The sequence below is a fragment of the Rattus norvegicus genome, chromosome 9, assembly GCF_036323735.1.
Source record: "Rattus norvegicus strain BN/NHsdMcwi chromosome 9, GRCr8, whole genome shotgun sequence".
NCBI lineage: Eukaryota > Metazoa > Chordata > Mammalia > Rodentia > Muridae > Rattus > Rattus norvegicus.
The window spans coordinates 105,064,169-105,084,047 of record NC_086027.1 but is presented as its reverse complement, the minus strand read 5'-3'; the positions used below and the strand labels follow the sequence as shown (position 1 = coordinate 105,084,047).

At 37.5% G+C, this 19,879-nt stretch overlaps 1 protein-coding gene across 10 annotated transcripts in view; it reads left to right on the top strand.

Moving 5' to 3' along the window:
* Slco6d1 (solute carrier organic anion transporter family, member 6d1) overlaps window positions 1-19,879 on the top strand; it is a 156,838-nt gene that overhangs the window by 103,227 nt on the left and 33,732 nt on the right. For 9 of the 10 annotated variants that reach the window (XM_063267542.1, XM_063267541.1, XM_039084005.2 and 6 more), the window contains one exon: window positions 10,127-10,280. The exons of the other annotated variant lie outside the window; for it this stretch is intronic. The gene's annotated coding sequence lies outside the window, so the exon portion shown is untranslated. Of the gene's footprint in view, window positions 1-10,126; window positions 10,281-19,879 lie in introns of those variants that run through there. 10 annotated transcript variants of the gene reach the window in all.

The following is a 19,879-nucleotide window of genomic DNA, read 5'->3' as shown; positions in this document are numbered from 1 at the left end:
TCCTCTTGGGTTTATTTATTTCTTTTTGTTCTTGAGCTTTTAGGTGTGCTGTCAAGCTGCTGACATATGCTCTCTCCTGTTTCTTTTTGCAGTCACTCAGCTATGAATTTTCCTCTTGGTACTGCTTTCATTGTGTCCCATAAGTTTGGGAATGTTGTATCTTCATTTTCATTAGATTCTAAGAAGTCTTTAATTTCTTTATTTCTTCCTTGACCAAGTTGTCATTGAGTAGAGCATTTTCATCTTCCATGTATATGTGGGCTTTCTGTCATTATTGTTGTTATTGAAGACCAGTCTTAGTGTGTGGTGATCTGATAGGATGAATGTGATTATTTCTATCTTCCTGTATCTTTTGAGGCCTGTTTTGTGACAGATTATATGGTTAGTTTTGGAGAAGGTTCCATGAGATGCTGAGAAGAAGGTATATCCTTTTGATTTAGGATGTTCTATAAATATCTGTTAGATCCATTTGATTCATAACTTCTGTTAGTTTCTCTATGTCTCCGTTTAATTTTTGTTTCTTTAATCTGTCTATTGTGGGGTGTTGAAATCTCCTACTATTATCATGTGAGGTGCAATGTGTGCTTTGAGCTTTTGTAAGTTTCTTTTATGAATGTAGGTGCCCTTGCATTTGGAGCATAGATATATAGGATTGAGAGTTCATCTTGGTGGATTTTTCTTTTGATGAATATGAAGTGTCCTTCCTTATCATTTTTAATGACTTTTGGTTGAAAGTCAATTTTATTTGATATTAGAATGCAACTCCAGCTTGTTTCTTCAAGCCATTTGCTTGGAAAGTTTTTTTCATGCCATTTACTCTGAGGTAGTTTCTGTCTTTGTCTCTGAGGTGTGTTTCCTGCATGCAGCAAAATGCTGGGTCCTCTAAGTATCCAGTCTGTTAATCTATGTCTTTGTATTGGGAAATTGAATATGTTGATGTTGAGAGATATTAAAGAATAGTGATTGTTGCTTCCTGTTATTTTCATTGTTGGAGGTGGAATTATGTTTGTTTGTCTCTCTTTAGGTTTCATTGCAAGGAAATTATATTCTTGCTTTCTGTATGATAAAGTTTCTCTCCTTGTGTTGGAGTTTTCCATATATTATTCTTTGTAGGCTGAATTTGTAGAAAGATATTGGGTAAATTTGGTTTGGACATGGAATATCTTGGTTTCTCCATCTAAGTCAATTGAGAGTTTTGCTGTATACAGTAACTTGGGCTGGAATTTGTGTTCTCTTAAGGTCTGTATGACATCTATCCAGGATCTTCTGGCCTTCATAGTCTCTGGTGAGAAATCTGGTGTAATTCTTATAGGTCTGACTTTATATGTCACTTGACCTTTTTCCCTTACTGGTTTTAATATTCTTTCTTTGTTTTTTGCATTTAGTATTTTAACTATTATGTGACAGGAGGAATTTCTCTTCTCTTCCAAACTATGTGGAGTTCTGTAGGCTTCTTGCATGTTCATGGGCATCTCTTTCTTTAAGTTAGGGATGTTTTCTTCTATAATTTTGTTGAATATATTTACTGGCCCTTTAAGTTGGAAGTCTTCACTTACTTTTATAACTATTATCCTTAGGTTTGATATTATCATTGTGTCCTGGATTTCTTGTATGTTTTGGGCCAGGAGCTTTTTGTGTTTTACATGATCTTTGACAATTGTGTCGATGTTTTCTATGGTATATTCTGCCCCTGAGATTCTGTTGGTGATGCTTATATCTACAGCTCCTTGTCTCTTCCTTAGGTTTTCTATATTCAGGATTGTCTCCCAATGAGTTTTCTTTATTGTTTCTACTCCCATTTTCAATTCGCCCTCCTGTTTGGTTGTGTTTTCCTGTCATTCTTTCAGGGATTTTTGTGTTTCCTCTCTAAGGGCTTCTGTTTGTTTACTTGTGTTTTCCTGCATTTCTTTAAGTGAGTTCTTTATGTCTTTCTTAAAATCCTCCATTATTATCAAACAAACGTGATTATAAATCTAAGTCTTGCTTTTCTGGTGTGTTTGGATATCCAGTATTTTCTTTGGTGGGAGAACTGGGCTCTGATGGTGCCAAGTAGACTTGGTTTCTGTTGCTTAGGTTCCTGCACTTGCCTCTAGACAGTGGGTTGTCTCTGGTATTTGCTTGTCTTGCTGTTTATGAGAGTGACTTGACCCTGCTATAGGTCTCTGTGTCAGCACTCATGTAGAACTGTTTCTTTCAGTTCTTTCCTTTCAGTCTTTCCTGACAACAGGTGCTCTGATTTCAGATATGTTGGCACACCTGGAGACTGTCTTTGAGCTCTAGGCATGGGCATGAATCAAAGGGTCCTGCCCCTGATTGCTAGTAGGTCCTTGCACCCAGCGGACACAGTTGGCTCTATGCTATTCCCTCTTGGGTCTGGACTGTGTGCAGAGGGTATTCTCCTCTGACTTCTCAGGAGTATTCACACTTCTGAGGTTTCAGCTCTCTCCCCCACAGGATTTGGGTGCAGGGAGCGGTTTGGCTGGTTTAGTTCATTCCTGGGCATAGACCAGACCTGCAGGTACCAGCAGCTGTCTGTTCCTATATCCCTGTATTCCTCTTGGACCAGGGATGTGGGCAGAGGTGTGCAGAGGTGGCAGTGTGTCTTGTGGTCTCAGGATGTTTGCACTCCTGGGTGGTCACCTCTCTTCCCCACAGGCTATCATACAATTTTTATTAAGATGATAAAATTTTATTTTAATATTGCTGAAGATATGATGAAAATACAGTTTTGTTAATACTTCATGTTGTAGATATTTTTCTTTTTCTCAGAAATATATCCTGATTATTTTTCATTTTCTCTATCTTTCACAACTTCCCTGTATCTCCTCGCCTCCAGATGCTTCCCCTTCCTGCCTCTCCTTAGAGAAGATCAGGCTTCTAGCAGATAACAAGCAAACATGTCAAAGTAAAGCACAATAAGATAAAAGAAATATCCATTGCATTGATGTTGGACAAGGCAAACCAAGCGAAGGAAAATGAACAGGCACAAGAATGAGAGACCTACTTTTTCACACACTCTAAATCTTATAAAAATATTAAGATGAAAGATACAATATAAGCACCTGGTGGAGGACCTGGTGGAGACCCATGTAGGCCCCTATGAATTCATGAGACCTTTTTCAGTTGATACATGATACACAGTACCTTTCTGGTCTTGGTGTCCCCTTCCTTAGGGTTTCTGGATTTTATGGAGACTTCCTATTTAGAGTTGTGTATTCCAAGATCTCTCTCTCTCTCTCTCTCTCTCTCTCTCTCTAGCTCTCTCTTGTTTTCTGAGTAATGTCTATTGGTGGATTTCTGTACTGGTTCCCATCTGCTGTGGATGACTAAATGAGGCACTGATTTATGAATATACCAGAATATCATTGGGATTTATTTTATTTATAATTTTTTTCTAAATGCAAGCAGTATTTTTTTACACCGGGTTCCAGGCCTATCATTTCTTTTGTTCTTGGCCAACAAAGCAGTGTCAGGTATGAGCTCTGTCTCATGGAATGGTCCTTAAGTCAAATCGCACATTGCTTGGTTACTCTCACACCACTGTCTTACCATATCTTGCAGACAGGACATATTGTAGGAAAGAAGTTTTGTGGTTGGTTTGATGGTTACATTTCTCTTTTGACAGGTTACAAAGCACCTTCCCATACCAAAGACATTAGAATATAGATGAGAAGGCACCCATTGGACTTTTCTATGTTCAATGAGTTGTGTGGGTGTTGACCTTGGCAATGTGCTCCCCTCCCCCGTTAGTCTGTGGATATAAACACATTATTTAACAACAGCCTTGAAGGTTTGTGGATTTCCATGAGATGTACCTGACAACAACTCAATATAATGTAGTGCATTCTTGTTTTTGCACTCTTCTTTGAGATAAGAGATAACAAGTTGGGACTCTGTCTCCCCCAGTATTAGAATATGTGACTTGGATTGCCTTCCTCTATTTTAGGGATTTTCCACTGCTCTATATTTTCATATTCTTTGTTTCAAATGCCCCCTCAAATCCAGCTCTTTCTCCCTGCACTCACTGCCTTAACCCTATCTCTACTCCACTTTATTTTCAGATCCCCACATTTTGTGGACTTTTGGAATTTGAATGGCATTGATCTAGAAAGTGGGTCACTGGGGTAGGGATCTGATGTTTCAAATGTTTAGTCCAGGCCATCTGTCACTCTCTTTCCACTGCCTGCTAATTAGGATGTAGAATGCTCATCTGCCTCTCTAGCAACATGTCTCCATGCTGCTTCCTTGAGAACTTACTACCCACCATAATGACAATGGACACTACAGCTCTGAACTGTGTGACTGCGCCAATTAATGTTTTCTTTTATAAGGGTTACTATGGTCACATTGTGTCTTCATAGAAATAGGAATCCTAACTAAGTGTTTTTGGTTATTCATGTTGTACGTTAGTTATTATATATCCAATGGGTAATATCTATATCACTTTTAATTTTCTGGGTCTGGGTTATCTCACTCAGGATGCTTTCATTTAGTCAGTCCATTTGCTTGAAAATTCCATGGCATCATATTTAAAGATGTATTTATGAACGTATTTTATGAATATGGGTACTTTGTCTGCATATACATCAGCATACCAGAGGGCAGCATCAGACAGTTGTAAGCTGCTCTATGGGTGTTGGGAATTGAACTGAGGACTTTCTGAAGTACAGTGAGTAGCCTTAACCACTGAGCCATCTCTCTACCCTCCATGTTGTTATTGTTTTAAATAAATGGTAACATTCTGTTGGGTGGAGGGAACAAATTTTTTTATCCATTCTTCACTTGAGAAATATCTATTTTATTCCAACTTTCTGGCTCGTATGAATAAAGATGTAAGGAGCATGGCTGAGCCTGTGTCTTTATGTAAGGATGAAACATCTTTTGGGTCTGTACTCAAGGCGGTGTAGCTGGATCTTGAGGTAGATTGATTCTCAAATTACCAAGGAAATGCCAAATTGGTTTCCACAATGGCTGAACAGGTTTACACTCCCATCAGCAATAGAAGAATGTTCCCCTTACTCCACGTCATTGCCACAAGAGTTGTCACTTGGGTTAGAGATCTTAGTCATTCTGAAATGTGTAATGGAATATCAAAGTCATTTTGAATTTCATTAGTCTGCTGGCTAAGGATGGTGAACATTGGTTTCCCAGGCATTTGCGTTCTCTCTATACAAAGTTCTATGAGTATATCTGAAATGTATAGAATCATTTGGTTTTTGACAATTTCTTGAATTATAATTTTGAGTTCTATTCCTCTATAGGATATGAAGTTGGAAAAATCTTTTCCCATTGTGTAAGCTGACATACATCCCACTGATGGTGTCCTTTGCTTTTCATAATATTTCAGTTTCAAGAACTGTTTATTAGCTGTGGATCTTAGCACACATATTATCTGTTTTCTGTTTAATTTTTACTTGTGCCAATGAGCTCAAGACTATTCCTGATTTCCTTTCTTCATTTATCAGGTTAGTTGTATATGGCTTTGGTTTTTCATGTCTTTGTCCATTTGAAGTTGTGCTGTGTGCAGACTGTCAAATATGGAAGTATTTTCATTCTTTTATATGCAAACATCCAGTTTGAGTACCACTTTATATTGAAAATGCTATCTTGTTTCCTGTGTGTGTTTCTTGCTTCTTTATTGCAAATCAGGTGCCCATAGAAATGTACTTTTATGTCTTGATCTTCAGTTTCATTCACATTTAGCAATTTGTCTGTCTTTATGCTAATGCCAATTGGTTTTTATTCCTAATGAGCTGTAGTACCTGCTGAAATTTGAAATTGTAATACCACTAGCAGCTCTTTAATTCTTTTAGATATACAGTTTTGTTTGTGTGTGTGTGTGTGTGTGTGTGTGTGTACATAAAATCTGAAAACTGTCATTCAAAGTCTGTAAAGAATTGGTCTGGAATTTTGATGGGGAATTCACTTTTATCTTTAGAGTTTACTTATTAGGAGGAACACTTTTACTACATATCTATTCATGAGCATAGAGGATCTTTTGGTCTGATGTTATTTTAAAGAATTTTGACTCATCCAAGTCTTTTATTTGCTTGAATAGAATTACCCCAATATAATATATATTAATTGAGGCTATGTGAAAGGTTTTCTTCCTAGTTTCTTTCTAAGTCCATTTGTCATTTGAATATAGGACAGATATTGTTTTAAGAGTTATTTTATTATCTAACTTTTTTGCTGAAAGTGTTTGTAAGGTGTAGGAGTTAACAGTTGAATTTTTAGGGCAGCATATGAATAGTATTATATCATCTGAAACCAAAGAACTTTGGTTTCTTTCCCATTTTTATCCCTGTATTTTCATGGTATAGTTAACCTCCTTAGCTTGGAGTTTTCCTACCAGCACCTTCTGTTGTGCTGGATTTATAGGGTGTTCTCATGTAACATCTTATTTTCTCTATTGCAAATGACATGTTTGATGGGTAAAGTAGTCTCAGCTATCATCTGTGATCTTGTAGTTTATAGTACATCTGTTCATGCCCTTCTAGTTTTTAGCTTCACCATGGAGAAGTAAAGCTTAATTCTAATAGTTATACCTTTATATGTCAATAGGTAGCTATTGATATCCTTTCTTTCTTGTATGTTTACTGCCAAGGAGTCTTTCCTTTTGGTGCTTGTATGTCTTTTGTGCCTCTATTAGGGCCTTCTTTTTTAGGTTAGGAAAATTTTCTTCCATGATTTTTTTTTGGTTCTTTTTTTCGGAGCTGGGGATCGAACCCAGGGTCTTGCGCTTCCTAGGCAAGCGCTCTACCACTGAGCTAAATCCCCAACCCCTTCTTCCATGATTTTTGTTGCAAACATTTTCTGGTCCTTTGAGGTTGGATTCTTCTCCCTCCTCCATCATATTATTTTTATGTCTCATCTTTCTTAGTGTTCTAGATTTCCTGAATGCTTTGTGTAAGGAATTATTTTAGATTTATCATTTCCTTTGGTTGATGTCTCATTTCTTGTATTTCTTATTCAACACCTGAGAATCTATATTCTATCTCTTTTATTATCTTAACAAAGGCTGCTTCTACAGTCTTTTTTTTAAAGTGCCTAAGTTTTTATTCCAGAATTCCCAGTGTGGGTTTTCCTTTAAGTGGTTCTATTTCTACTTCCTGGTCTTGAATAGGTTTATTTTTATTTTCCTGGGTCTCTCTAAATGACTTATTTCCTTTCTATTGAAGGAACTCTATCATATTTATAAGGGTATCTTAAGGTCTTTTTCTTGTGCTTCAGCTCTGTTGGGGTATTCATGGTCTTCTGTAGTATGACAGATGGCTTCTAGTGGAGACATATTACTCTGGCTACTATTGTGTTCTCATGCTGGCATAGAGACATCTTGGATTGGGATTAGTATGTGTCTCATTGCTGATTTCCAGGTTCATTTTCAACGAGTGTGGTTTGTTTCTTTGTCTGCTCTGGATTCTCAGAGAGTATGGTGCCTGTATGTTGCCTGGTAGGGGATTATCTTTGTACCTCAAAGTTGTAGACAAAGGGGTGGGTGTTTCCAGATGAAATATGTTTCTGAATATTGAAGCTGACACCTAGCAGTGGAGATAGGCGAGACATCTGACTTGATTCACACGTGAGAGAGGAGTGTACAGTGTTCAAACAGGATATGTTTATTTTGTCTGCTTGGAATGAAACAAGGAGTAAAGAGAGTTTGCCTCACAATTTCTGCTATAGCTCTGGGAATGAGACAGGTAGATAGGCAATAGAGGAACAGGAAGAAAGCAGATCTATAGCAGACTCTGATTTATTGGCAGGAGTGGTCTGTGGGTGAAGAGGGAGAACCAGCTGGAGTTGGACAATGCAACAATGGGGAAAAGGAAGTTATGAGGACAAAGGATGTGTTAGATCTAAAGGTGATGTGTGCAGAGTGGGAAGGAAAGCTGCAGCAGTTGTTTGTGTGGCAGAGGTGGTGATGAGGCTGAGGGATTAGGTTTCAAGCATAGGAGGACATAGTGAAGGTCTTCACTTTGCTTACCTCTTTCTGTAGCTTGATGATCTGGTAAATAGGGGATGCCTCCTAATGTTAGAGGCTGGAATATTAAAAGAGTTGGTGAAGAACTGTTGGAAAAGAGAATCCTTGTGACCTGTGTGGGATGAGGTCAGAATCAAGGTGGAAGCTGCAGAAACATCTCTAATAAGGAGCTGGGGATGAACCTGGGGGATTTATTCTTGGAGAGTAAAAGGAAAAGTATAAATGATCCACATTTATCTATCTGTTGCTACTGCCAAAACAGCCCTTGGATTAGTAAGGAGTACATGCTTGTCCGGGGAGCTGGGAGAGAGCATCCTCTAGAGGGGAGAGTTTAGAAGCTGAAGATTTATTAGATCCACAGGAAATGGATGTTCAATGACAGGCAAGGCTCACACAGGTGTTCTGCTTCAGATACAGGAATGAACCTGGGGCACATGATCCAAGGGAACCAACAGAGAAACGTATATGTGCATGTATTCTACATCATTTTCTCACAGTAATGAGCTTTGTGTTAGCAGAGGATGTATGTTGGAGTAGGGAACTATGATAGTCATTAACAGGATTTGGGAGTGAGTTTACCAGACCAAGATTTGTGGGATCCAGATGAGATGGTTCCATGGGGCAGGAAAAGTCAATAAGAGCTTTCTGCTGTAGTGCTGGGGATGAGATTGGGGAACTGGATCTTCAGAATCAGAGAACACCTAATACAGTTAATAAGAATATAGGACTTGAAAAGAAGTTGAGATGTGAATGTGAAAACATGCACAGTTTAAGCCTAAATTGCCCATATTTGTTAATAGTAATAAGCCATTCAGGATTAACTCCATTCATTAGAGCCTATTTAAAGTGTTCTTTATTCTTGAGGGTTTCACCCATGTATAAAATAACAGTATCATATTTACCATACATCTTCTCCAATTAATTTCATGTCTTCTCAAATACCATTCTCAACCTCATTTCATGTAGTGCGTGTGTTTTTGTGTCTGTGTCTGTTGATGGTTAGCTTGTGTGTGGGGGGTGGGGGGTTGTGTTTGCATATGTATTTGTTTCTGTGTCTGTGTATGTATGTATATATTTGTAGCTGTATACTGAAACACAGGCAATTAGTGATCCCTATGTCTGCTTGGGTATTGGACCATTCTCGTGAGCATGGGACATAGTCTATTTTTAAAATTATTTTTCCTCTATATTTTTTTATTTTCCTCTTTGTGTGTGTGTGTATGCACATTCAAATGTACAAGAATGTTTTTTTGCTGTTTTGTAGTTTAGAAGACATGAAATTTCATGTTTCATATTTCTCTACTTTATACTTTTACCTGGATTTTATTAACAATACCTAATAACCTGAGTTAATTATCTATTTTCCTTTATTCTTATATTTACACTTAATCACAGATTATATTTAATTACCATGACTTCTTGTAATGAAACATTTGCATTGAAAAGAGTATCAATGTCAATCAATGTATGTAATTATCCTTGAACTAAAACATTCCTCTAAAGAAATTTTAATATTTTATATATCACTCACATTATTTTTATCTTTTAAAGTACTACAGAAACTGATTTTCTGGAGCATAAACTCATAATCCAGTTTTCCTTGCTATTTCTTTCTCTGGGAGGATTGGCACTCTTGCATGGAAATGTCTCCTTGCATGGAAGGGTGGCTCTGTCCATACCTAGGGCACAGAGAAGGAAGTGTAAAGCAAGGAATATCCATTATACTCACACTCTTTAAATTGAACGTGCAACATGAATATTTATATACTAGTTGTTATAGTTAGGGTTTATTGCTGTGAATAGATACTGTGAACAAGGCAACTGTTATAAGGACAACATTTAACTGGGGCAGGCTTACAGGTTCAGAGGTTCAGTTTATTATTATCAAGACAAGAGCATGGCAACATCCAGGCAGATATGAGGCTGGACGTGGTGAGAATTGTACATCTTCATTCAAAGGTAGACAGGAGAAGATTGGCTTCCAAGCAGTTAGGACTAGGTTATTAAAACCCATACCAGCAGTGACACAGTCACTCCAACAAGGCCACACGCCATAACAGTGCTACTTGCTGGGCTGAGCACACTCAAACCATCACACTAGTTTTATTTGAAAATTGACTAATTCTTTTGGGTTTACTTCTGTAGGAGTGGAGAATCTGTGAGTTTCTGAGTTCTAAGGACAGCAGTCTTTCCTTTGAAGATTTTGTAAGATGCAGCTGTGCTATAATTTCAGAAGAAATAACTACCATTAAAGTATCTATGTGGATCTTTATTTTCATAATAAAATATTTGTATGAAATATTTCTAATCATGTTTTATGTACTAGCACTTTTTCTTAGTTTTCTGAGGGGGCAGTGTGTCTTGTTCTTATAAGTCATGCCTGAGCAGTTCTCAGGAGTCAGTTTTCTCATACCAGCTTGTGGGCTGTTGGCACAGAGCTAAGGTTTTCATCTCTATGGACAAGCACTCTTACCCACTAAGACATTTGCTAGCTCTGGAATAGCATTAAAAATAGTATTCTGTGTGCATAGTTTAGATTCCAGTAAGAATTAGTTTTTAAATTTATAATTATTATGACTATTAAAATAATCTTGAAACTACATGATTTGAATACTTATACAGAGCTAGATAATGTTAAAAATAATACTCAGATTCTCTTTGAGTGTACATGTAATGGATATACTACATTATGGTCATATTAAATCTGTATTTGGTCCTATTTTTCTCTCTTCAAGAAAAACAAGTATTATGATAAAAACATATAAGTTAGGATGTAGGTAGAAGACTAAAAATAACTTTTTGCTATATCAGAACATAAGTTCTGGTTTATAAATTAACTCAGGACATTTATAAAAAAGAAGTCAAAAGTGTAGATAAATCTCAGCAACTCATTTCCTTAAAACCAATTTGTATGTCTTTCAAATAGCCCATTTCTGGCAATCTATTATGAATAAAGCACCAGTTAACATGATTGAGGACATGTCCTTGTTACCACAAGGTGGAGCATCATTTGGGTGGGTATATCTCAGGAGTGGTATACCTCAGTGCTGAGGTAGCTGAGCTGGGTTCAAAGTAGATTAAATAAGGGTTTGGCCAACCAATGACTCATCCAGGTTGAGAACCATGTCATGAGAGGAAGACTATCCCAGCCACTGCCTGGTAGACCGAGACCCAGAGGCTAGATAGCCTAGAGACCTAGGATAGAAAATGATTCTTTAAGTTATTCCTCTATACTCAGAGACTGGTACCTACCCTGTCATCTGAGTGGCTTCCCCCTATAACTGATGGATGTAGATGCAGAGAACCACAACCAGACATTAGGCAGAGCTCATGGAATCTTGTGGAGGGAGGGGAGGAAGACTTGCAGATTTCGAAAAATCATAGAATCAGCAAACCTGGGCCTGTGGGGCTCACAAAGGTTGAAAGAATGACAAGGTTCCATGCATGAGACTGACTTAGGCCTTCTGCATATATTTTATAGTTGTATAGCTTGGACTCCTAACAGTAGGATCAGGGGCTGTCTCTGACTCTTTGGACTGCTTTTGAGACCATATCCTTTTGCCTCTTCCACCCTCAATAAGAGGAGCTGTACCTAGTCTTACTGTACTTGACATGGCATGGTTGGTTGATACCCATGGGAGGCCTTCCTTTTCCTGAAAAGAAAAGAGGATTTGGATAGGGGAAAGAGAGAAGAGATGTGGGAAAGGATTGAGAAAGTAAGAATTAGGGGATACTGTGGTCAGGATGTACAAAATACAAAATAAAGATATCATATAATATAACGTTAAATATTTGTATTGATGTTAACAATACATTAGCAAATAAATGGCATTCCTTAAAAAATAGCCCAATGTGGTGTGTGTGTCTTGTCACCCAAGGATGTGGACCTATCTTTGGATTACTACAATCTATGTAAAGCCATGCATGGTACCATGCCTATTTATCTACTACTCATATTGAGAGATTTAAGGGGCAAAGAAAAGAATTCCCGGAATCTGGGAACATGCTATATTCACAAATGACAGTCTCTGCCTCAACAAAAGAAAAAGGCAAGAATGAACAATTGAAGTTGCCTTTGATACCATATGCACATATATCGTTGTTTCAAACTCTTATACGTGCACATGCGCATATGAACATGAATACTTAAAACAACACACACACACACACATACATACATACTCACATAAGAGAGAGAGAAGAGGTAGAGAGAAAGAGACTTAAAAATGGAATAATTATATATTTGAAGGTTCATATATGGATATAAATTATTAAAGATTTCTAGTTTTTGTGGCTTTGGTATCCGGGTATTTTATATTTTGAACGGAATAAATCATTATTTTTGTTATTATAATTGAACATTTTTAGTTGCAGATGAGTGAATACATTTCAAAAATCACCCATTCTACTCACGTTCATTATTTCCTCAGTTCCATTTTTAATGTAGAAATTAAATATGTATGGAGTCGTATCTCTACTGACTTACTGAGATATTTGAGATTTATGTTAAAGCACTGGTGACAATTACATTGGTCTTTTGTTGTTTTATCTGTTTATCTCTGAAGCATTTTCTCAGTAATTCTATTTTTTGTTTCTGTTTTATTATTTTAATTAGTATTTAATTTTTGCAGTTTTTCCTCCTCCTTCCATGAATTTTTATGAGCTCCAATTTGAAGGATGCATCTGTTTTGAGTCTGATTATTATAAGGTTTTTCAGTCTGTGCACAGTGTCTGGCTATAACTCCTGGGTTTGCTCACATCAACTCAAGGTACAAGCTTCTCTGATGATGGTGATCTATGAGTATGATAGAATGTCATTAGGAGTCATTTTTTTCTTACTTTTCTCTCTCTCTCTCTCTCTCTCTCTCTCTCTCTCTCTCTCTCTCTCTCTTCCTAACAGTAGTATTATATTTTTCTCTCGGTACTTGGATTATCTAGTCACAAATTCTTGGTCATCCAATACTGTCAAGCATGGGTTCCAGCATGGGTTCCATCTTGTGAAGTGGGCTTCCAGCAATCAAAAGATATTGGTTTGTTATTCCCACATACTTGTGTCACCATTGCCCCAGCACATCTTCAGAAAGGACACTATTGTAGATCAATGGTTTGTGTTTATGTTCCTGTTTACCTTTCTTCAGAGTACCTTTCTGTTCTAGAGACTCTAGAAAACAATTGTGAAAATCTCTTCGATGGCAACAGCCTAACTTTTCCCATAGTCTATGGCTAGTGCTACTGTTGTCTTCAATGTCTGTGACTTGCTTTCAGTTTGCAGAAAGCAGCCAATAGCTTCGGTAGCAGTCTTGGTTCTTTTTGGTTCCCACAGGACACCTTTGACTCACTGCTCAATTAGAGATAACTCACTCTCTGCACTAGATGCTTCATTTGGGACATGAGATCACTCTTCCTCATTATTTGGTGATTTTATTTAGCTCATCTTTAGAAATATACGTTGGGAAGCAAATGATGCATTAGGTTTTCATACTACTTACAAAGGGACCTTCATTGTTGCTGTCTCTCCCCTTACTCTCACTCTCAGGCAACTATTTCCATTCTGTCTCCTCAATTGAGCCTCCAATTCCCAACCCAAATCATTTGTCTTATGTGGTGAGAGTTTTGGAATTTTTATTTCTTTAAAAGACACAGAAATATAATAAAATGCCTTTATTTAATCCAGCCATTAAGATATGGGGGTGCCAGGCAGCAGCTGACTGTGATTCACCTCATGCTACAGCAGAAGCATGGTTATGACAGCTGCATATATATTCTAAAATTGTGTGACATTTGAAAATTGTCCTGATTCTCAAAGGTTATATACATCATACGTTCCCAAGAGGAGGGTTGGTAGTTGTTGGGATTGTTTGCAGTTTCTTATCATTTGTGTTCAAAGAAGAAACAATGAAATAAATTAGCTTCAGGAGTCTCTGTCTCTTTCTCTCACCTCTATACTTTAGCACATAGGGTGGAACTATGTGCTAAAAGTTTGGGAAAGGAAGACCCCATAAAGTAGCAACAGATGTATTAATCAGGGCTCCCCAGAGTCACAGGACTTAGAGACTAACAGATAATATATATATATATATATATATATATAAAAATGTATTTTATAACATGTACACTATATATTTAACAAATCTTAAACATTATTTAAGTTTATTACATATGATATATATGAATAACATGTATATGAATATATGGCATAATATCAATATATGCCAGGTGCCGGCCCTGGTGGGGGTCTTCTTTCCTGTAGGTTCTTTGTGATGCAACAGAGGGGGAAGAGCCTTGATGAAGGGTAAGACTTGGCCTTAAGAGATACAGGGCTAAGACTTTGTCCTAGGAGATAGTTAGGGTTGGTGTATAGTATTAAAAAAGTAGGTACCTTACACATTTTTTTCTCAGTTGCTAAAATTTCTGAATAATTAGGGATTATTGTAGTAGCACATATGGGAATGCTGTTTTCATGAAAGTAAGATTGGCTTTCTTTGCTAGCAGTACCCTTTATTTCACCGAGGGCATAATAAGTTACGCCTACTTGTATTTCTTCATTGAGTGGGCCCAGAAGCTTTATTATTTACAGCACCACCTGCTCTGTTAGGAAATTTTTTGCTGACCTGTCCAGGACTCCAACATAAATAACATTTGTGAATCCAGGCTGTCTGATCAGACTTTGCTTTTCCTTGATTATTTAGAAATCGAATGGTAGTTTGGCCTTATAAAGCCTACAGTGGACACACCTTGAAGATATGAAGAAGTAACCTCAGCACATGCTTTAATAAAGTCAGAAATATTTCCCGATTTTTTTCATTGATTTTAGGAAAGATTGACAAGTGACTGTAGCACTCTCAAAAGCCAATTGTTTTAAAACAATATCTTTTGCCTCCAAGCTAAGAACCATCCTCTCTACAACCTCTGTTAGCTAGGCTACAAATCCCTCGAAAGGTTCTTCTGGTTTTCACTTTAAGTTAGCCAGCCCTTTAGTACTTGTATTTTATTAAGCAAGCATCTCCATGCTTTTAGAGCTGCACTTGATACACTTACTAGAGCTTCTTTGGTCATTTTTGTTGAGCTGGTTCTCAAAGCATTCCCCCATACCAATAAACATTACATGTTAGCTTTTTTATTCTCCTTTATTTCAGACATCTTACATAACTCTTTTTGTGCCAAGTTATTTTATATATCCATCCACAGTAAAAATTCATCTTTAGTTAGACAGGCTCTGGCTATTTTAAACCAATCAAGAGGAGTCACAAGTAATTTAAATGCCAGAGGTTCTCAAAAGGACTTCCTTTTTTTCATCTTTATTAACTTGAGTATTTCTTATTTACATTTCTTTTTCTTAACTTTTAAAGTAGTTGCTTATTTTTTTAATCTTTATTAACTTGAGTATTTCTTATTTACATTTCGATTGTTATAACCCTTCCCGGTCTTCCGGCCAACATCCCTCTAACTCCTCCCCCTCCCCATCCTTTCCCCATTACCACCCTTCCCCCAACAATCACGTTCACTGGGGGTTCAGTCTTGGCAGGACCAAGGGCTTCCCCTTCCACTGGTGCTCATACTAGGCTATTCATTGCTATCTACGAGTTTGGAGCCCAGGGTCAGTCCATGTATAGTCTTTAGGTAGTGGCTTAGTCCCTGGAAGCTCTGGTTGGTTGGCATTGCTGTTCATATGGGGTCTCAAGCCCCTTCAAGTTCTTTCAGTCCTTTCTCTGATACCTTCAATGGGGGTCCTGTTCTCAGTTCAGTGGTTTGCTGCTGGCATTCGCCTATGTATTTGCTGTATTCTGGATGTGTCTCTCAGGAGAGATCTACATCCGGGTTCTGTCGGCCTGCACTTCTTTACTTCATCCATCTTATCTAGTTTGGTGGCTGCTATGTATGGGCCACATGTGGGGCAGGCTCTGAATGGGTGTTCCTTCTGCCTCTGTTCTAAACTTTGCCTCCCTATTCCCTGCCAACAGTATTCTTGTTCCCAGTTTAAAGAAGGAGTAAAGCATTCGGATTTTGGTCATCCTTGAGTTTCATGTGTTCTGTACATCTAAGGTAATACAAACATTTGGGATAATATCCACTTATCAATGAGTGCATACCATGTGTGTTTTTCTGTGATTGGGTTACTTCACTAAGAATGATATTTTCCAGTTCCATCCATTTGCCTATGAGTTTCATGAAGTCGTTGTTTTTGATAGCTGAGTAATATTCCATTGTGTAGATGTACCACATTTTCTGTATCCATTCCTCTGTTGAAGGGCATCTGGGTTCTTTCCAGCTTCTGGCTATTATAAATAAGGCTGCTATGAACATAGTGGAGCATGTGTCTTTATTATATGTTGGGGCTTCTTTTGGGTATATGCCCAAGAGAGGTATAGCTGGGTCCTCAGGTAGTTTGATGTCCAATTTTCTGAGGAACCTCCAGACTGATTTCCAGAATGGTTGTACCATTCTGCAATCCCACCAACAATGGAGGAGTGTTCCTCTTTTTCCACATCCTTGCCAGCATTTGCTGTTACCTGAGTTTTTGATCTTAGCCATTCTCACTGGTGTGAGGTGAAATCTCAGGGTTGTTTTGATTTGCATGTCCCTTATGACTAAAGATGTTGAACATGTCTTTAGGTGTTTCTCAGCCATTCGGCATTCCTCAGCTGTGAATTCTTCGTTTAGCTCTGAACCCCATATTTAATAGGGTTATTTGTCTTCCTGCAGTCTAACTTCCTGAGTTCTTTGTATATTTTTGATATATGCCCTCTATCAGTTGTAGAAATGGTAAAGATCTTTTCCCAATCTGTTGGTTGCTGTTTTGTCCTAACAACAGTGTTCTTTGCCTTACAGAAGCATTGCAGTTTTATGAGATCCTATTTGTCGATTCTTGATCTTAGAGCATAACCCATTGGTGTTTTGTTCAGGAAATTTTCTCCAGCGCCCATGTGTTCCAGATGCTTCCCCACTTTTTCTTCTATTAGTTTGAGTGTATCTGGTTTGATGTGGAGGTCCTTGATCCACTTGGATTTAAGCTTTGTACAGGGTGTAAGCATGGATTGATCTGCATTCTTCTACATGCTGACCTCCAGTTGAACCAGCACCATTTGCTGAAAATGCTATCTTTTTTCCATTGGATGGTTTGGCTCCTTTGTCAAAAATCAAGTTACCATAGGTATGTGGGTTCATTTCTGGGTTTTCAATTCTATTCCACTGGTCTATCTGTCTGTCTCCGTACCAATACCATGCAGTTTTTATCACTATTGCTCTGTAATACTGCTTAAGTTCAGGGATACTGATTCCCCCAGAAGTCCTTTTATTGTTGAGGAAAGTTTTAGCTATCCTGGGTTTTTTGTTATTCCAGATGAATTTGCAAATTTTTCTGTCTCACTCTTTGAAGAATTGGATTGGTATTTTGATGGGGATTGAATTGAATTTGTAGATCGCTTTTGGTAAAATGGCCATTTTTACTATATTAATCGTGTCAATCCATGAGCATGGGAGATCTTTCCATCTTCTGAGGTCTTCTTCAATTTCTTTCTTCAGAGGCTTGAAGTTCTTTTTGTACAGATCTTTTACTTGCTTGGTTAAAGTCACACCAAGTATTTTATATTATTTGGGACTATTATGAAGGGTCTCGTTTTCCTAATTTTGTTCTCGGATTGTTTCTCTTTTGTGTAGAGGAAGGCAACTGATTTATTTGAGTTAATTTTATACCCAGTCACTTTGCTGAAGTTGTTTATCAGCTTTAGTAGTTCTCTCGTGGAATTTTTGGGATCACTTAAATATACTATCATATCATCTACAAATAGTGATATTTTGACTTCTTTTTTTCCAATCTGTATCCCTTTGATCTCTTTTTGTTGTCTGATTGCTCTGGCTAGAACTTCAAGAACTATATTGAATAAGTAGGGAGAGAGTGGGCAGCCTTGTCTAATCCCTGATTTTAGTGGAATTGATTTAATTTTCTCTCCATTTAGTTTAATGTAAGCTACTTGTTGGCTGTATATGGCTTTTACTATGATTAGGTATGGGCCTTGAATTCCTATTCTTTCCAGGACTTTTATCATGAAGGGGTGTTGAATTTTGTCAAATGCTTTCTCAGCATCTAATGAAATGATCATATAGTTTTGTTCTTTCACTTGTTTATATAATGGATCACGTTGATGGTTTTCCATATATTAAACCATCCCTGCATGCCTGGAATGAAGCCTACTTGATCATGGTAGATGATTGTTTTGATGTGCTCTTGGATTCGGTTTGTCAGAATTATATTGAGTATTTTTGCATCAATATTCATAAGGGAAATTTGTCTGAAATTCTCTTTCTTTGTTGGGTCTTTGTGTGGTTTAGGTATAAGAGTAATTGTGGCTTCATAGAAGGAATTAGGTAGCGCTCCATCTGTTTCAATTTTGTGGAATAGTTTGGATAGTATTGGTATGAGGTCTTCTATGAAGGTCTGAGAGAATTCTGTACTAAACCCATCTGTACCTGGGATCTTTTTGGTTGGGAGTCCTTTAATGACTGCTTCTATTTTGTTAGGAGTTATGGGGTTGTTTAACTGGTTTATCTGTTCCTGATTTAACTTTGGTATCTGGTATCTGTCTAGGAAATTGTCCATTTCTTGCAGATTTACAAGTTTTGTTGAATATAAGCTTTTGTAGTAGGATCTGATGATTTTTTTGAATTTCCACTGATTCTGTAGTTATGTCTCCCTTTTCATTTATGATTTTATTAATTTGGACACACTCTCTGTGCACTCCCGTTAGTCTGGCTAAGGGTTTATCTATCTTGCTGATTTTCTCAAAGAACCAACTTTGGGTTCCGTTCATTCTTTGTATGGTCCTTTTGTTTCTACTTGGTTGATTTCAGTACTGAGTTTGATTATTCCCTGTCTTCTACTCCTCCTGGGTGTATTTGCTTCTTTTTGCTCTAGAGCTTTTAGGTGTGCTGTCAAGCTGCTGATATATGCTCTCTCCTGTTTCTTTCTGCAGGCACTCAGAGCTATGAGTTTTCCTATTAGCACAGCTTTCATTGTGTCCTATAACTTTTGGTATGTTGTACCTTCATTTTCATTAAATTCTAAGAAGTCTTTAATTTCTTTATTTCTTCCTTGACCAGGTTATCATTGAGTAGAGCATTGTTCAACTTTGATGCATATGTAGGCATTCTTCCCTTAGTGTTATTGAAGACCAGCTTTAGCCCGTGGTGGTCTGATAGGACGCATGGGATTCTTTCTATCTTTCTTTATCGGTTGAGGCCTGTTTTATGACCAATTATATGGTCAATTTGGAGAAAGTACCATGAGGTGGTAAGAAGAATGTATATCCTTTTGCTTTAGGATACAATGTTCTATAAATATCTGTTAAGTCCATTTGGTTCTCTTAATCTGTCTATGTCTCTGTTTAATTTCTGTTTCAATGACCTGTCCATTGATGAGAGTGGGGTGTTGAAATCTCCTACTTTTATTGTGTGAGGTGTAATGTGTGTTTTGAGCTTTAGTAAGATTTCTTTTATGTATTTAGGTGCCCTTGTATTTGGAGCATAGATATTTAGGATTGAGAGTTCATCTTGGTGGATTTTTCCTCTGATGAATATGAAGTGTACTACCTTATCTTTTTTGATGGCTTTTAGTTGAAAATTGATTTTATTCGATTTTAGAATGGCTGCTCCAGCTTGCTTCTTCTGACCATTTGCTTGGAAAGTTGTTTTCCAGCCTTTCACTCTGAGGTAGTGTCTGTCTTTGTCTCTGAGGTGTGTTTCCTGTAGGCAGCAGAATGCAGGGTCCTCATTGTGTATCCAGTTTGTTAATCTATATCTTTTTATTAGGGAGTTGAGACCATTGATTTTCAGAGATATTAAGGAATAGTGATTATTGCTTTCTGTTATATTCATATTTGGATGTGATGTTATATTTGTGTG